Below are 3,805 nucleotides of genomic sequence, written 5' to 3'. Positions count from 1 at the left end.
TTAAGGATTACCAAAAGTTTTATGTTTCCTTGATTTATGAGTTAGTTTAGATTAATGGAAAAAAAAGTTAATTAATTATGTGTTTTCAATCCATTTTAATCTAATAGAGGATTCTAGAATGTGTTTGTGTAACTTGTCCGCAAGTTACATGAAAGGTCACATTTAAGTTTCATAAAACTCATAAAAGTTGGCAATGGTTACAAAAAAAATGAAGAGTCTTGTCCTCAAGTTATGGAGGTTCAAGAGTCACTTCATTAACTAATAAAATGTGTAACCTTAATTAATTCCATAAGTTACAAAATAAAGAAAAGTTACATTCTTTTATTAGTTTAAAAGTCTTCCATAACTTGTCCTCAAGTTATCGAACTTGAAGAGTCTTTTAATTAAAACTACTTTTAACACATAAGTTATGGAATTAATTAGCTTTGAATAGTTTCAAAACTTGCCCTCAAGTTTTGGAATTTGAAAAGTTTTTTCTTATGAATACTTTAATTCGAAGTTTAGCCCTTAGAATTTTAAAAGTTAAAATTCAACCCTTATACTTTATAATATTATAAGTTAATAATATATATATATATATATATATATATATATATATATATATATATATAAATAAATAAGAGCAAGTCAGTCTTACCGTTAGTAGGCCTCATTCACGAAGTCGGTCTGTAAGCGGGGTATAAGGTTACTGCCTATAAAATCGCAGTTTAATGGGTGTCCACTCTCACCCACCACTTCCTTGACCGGTGGAGGGTCGTTAGCCGAATGGGTAGGACAAGGAATAGAGTTCTCCCTTCATTAAAAGTATTAATGATAAATACTAAGTAATTAACCCTTTTATAAATACCCAATCTTAGTTACTGAGGAAAAATGTGAATAAGGTGCTAACCCATGAAATTACACTTTGCACTTTGTTTAAGTTGGTTAGTGGAGCATGTGTGGTTAACCGGCACACTAACTCGTATTTAAAAAGGTAGGAAAGGGTAACTTAATGTTTATCATAGTATCGATAGAGCGTGTGTGGTTAACCGGCACATCGATTGAGGGGTAAACACTTAAGGGTACCAAGTAATTTGCATGGTTATTTCACACCTTGTTTTGTGATCCTCGGCATCCCAGTCACAAAACCTGAAGGGCACACTCGAGATTGAAACATGCCTTTGAAAAGTTCAATGAATCTCAAAAGATTCTAGGAGTTTCAAAACCAATTAAAACCTAATAATACATTTCGTTTATCTTGGTGGAAATTGGTGAATCGTCATTCACCTACCTTCAAATATTCTATATCTTGGATTACGGCATCCCTCTTCCAAGTTATAAAATATTGTGTTGGGTCCTAGCCTTAATATTTCATATTGGGTGTTATATTAAGGACGTTAAATCAACTATCTTGAATATCTCCCAAAAGATGTCTAGTTCAGACATCTATGATCATCCCAAATCTCTTGGAACTTCACTTCCTCCACCTCCTCCAATTATTCTCCCTAACCCACAAGTTCTTGAAAAGTTTAAGGTCACTCAAGCCCTATTGGCAAGCAAAGTTCTATGTGTGATCACATCTTGGAGATGTAGTCACATATTGACAAGCCGGGAGAGTTGGGTGTCAAAGTATTGAGAAAGTTGGTGATTCAACTACTTTCTAAGTCACATAGTGAGTTCCTTTGGGACTCCTATGAAACAGAGTATGACAAGACCCTTAATGATCTTATCTATTTGCTAAGATCAACTTTCTAAAACTTTATGGACATTGCCAATGATGACATTGGATATCCAGTAAAGCTCTCTCTTCCCAATGGAAAGGGATCGACCATAGTCAACCCAGTTGACCAAATGGTAAAGAGAGAGGCTAAGTCTTAGATAGTCCCATTATCAAGGGTCCATTTCCAAAGGAAGAGGCAGTGGTTGCGAAGCTGCCAAATTTACCTAAGGATGTTAAAGTTAATAAGTTTGACTCTACTTCAGGTAAACTCCATTATCTAACTTTATTTCCTACTTGGAGATTCTTATTACATGATGTGACTGGGTCACATGTTGATGTTTGAAGAATCAAAGAAAAGTGAATAAACTTAAAGAAAGAATATGTTGAATCTGATCGTGCAGATGGATTTCTATCACATAGTTTGAAGATCAGATTCTTGAGCTACTTCTTAGCAGTTATGATATATTGCTTAGGAATAGATAACAACAAAGTTTTCATGTGCTTTTGCACTGTAAGGATAGTTTTTCCGCAACGTTTTTAAAATAAAAGGAAAATTTTGATTTTATTTATTTTAAAATATCCTTACAATGGCATTTGTGAAAATCTTTGTTGCTTATAAGATTCCATTAATAACAAGAGTGGAAATATGAATTTGATTCTTTCATTTGTGGTAGTGTCTAAATTTACCAAATAAGGAAAGATTCTCATCACCCAAGTTTCAGTTGGATAGAAATTTGGAATCATGCAAGTTGTATAGCATGATGAATGAGAACTTTCAAGCATTGGAAAATTAAGACTAATTACTTGTTTACATGGATGTGTGAGTCAAGTAAAGGACTAATGGATTGGGTACACATTCTTGTACACTGGTCAGAGTCCACCACAAAATATTGATAACACTATTCGTCATAATTTACTAAGGTTTAGTAAATATGGTTATACTTACAAGCTTAAGTATAGTTCTGAAACATTGGAAAAGATCTGATGTATGGCAGAGCGAATAAGAAGAATCAAATTAGGCAGAAGGATAAAAGTTTCTCGAATCTGAAAAGATGGGAGAGTACTTTAGTATCATGATATATGATCATCTTAATGATTAAGATACCTTTTCACAATTCATCCTCTAAGTGCATTCTGATAGCTAAGAAGAGGAGTTATGAATTGTTGAAGTGGTTAAATCAAGAAGATGATTCCTACTTCGTTCCAAAAAACAATTCTTAGAGTCATACTCCAAGATTATAACTTGAGTGACACATCTTAAAGAAGGTTTAGTAACACTAGTCAAATGTAAGAGTAAAAGGTTTTCTACTCTTGTACATTTGAAATTGGAAAGTTGTGATGTTTTGGATAAAACAGAGACCAACTTAGGCCAATTGTGTGAAGTGTTAGTCTTGATAAAAAAATCCGCACTATTTCTTGAATATTTGACAAGATAGTGTTATATGTCAAGAGGACAGTGGGAGTCTTAAAGGTCTTGAAAGTCTCAAGAACTAATCAAGAAGAAAACCTGAAGGTCTTCACTAGCACACGACTTGAGGTTTATAACCTATCGTGTTGACATATTATGTGCCCATTCCAGTTGAAGTTGGATATACATTTGAAGTTTTGCATGTTCTCAATTGTTTGCATAACTACTTGGAAGCAATGGCAGACCCTTGTGCTGTCAGGTGGCAAGAATTTAAGATTGCACAAGTTCATTCCATATGAATTTGGAATTGTCACTAATCTTGTCTTGCGATTATGGTTTTGACAAAAATTCACATGGAAAGGAACACATATACCATAAAATCTAAGGGTCATATGGTTTCTCTTCGATTCATGAAAATGATGGTGAGGAAACACTTCCACCAAAGTAGATTTTAAGTAGATAGAAATCTTTGCATTCTCAAAGTCGTTAGTGGAGCTTGCGTGGTTAACCGGCACACTAACATTGACTTATGAGAAATGGCAAAAAGTCTAAACAACTGAGACTATGGATTACGACATCCCTTTTCATAGTTCTGAAATTATTTAGACACACCTGTGAGCTATCTGAGATAAGGTGTATGATTTAGATAAAGTCTTATCAAAGCAATCTCGTCGCAGAAATCTGAACTTTGGCAAGAA

Source organism: Lactuca sativa, chromosome 6 (genome assembly GCF_002870075.4).
Source record: "Lactuca sativa cultivar Salinas chromosome 6, Lsat_Salinas_v11, whole genome shotgun sequence".
NCBI classification, from domain to species: domain Eukaryota; kingdom Viridiplantae; phylum Streptophyta; class Magnoliopsida; order Asterales; family Asteraceae; genus Lactuca; species Lactuca sativa.
The sequence above is the reverse complement of the archived record's forward strand: the minus strand, read 5'-3'. Positions refer to the sequence as shown.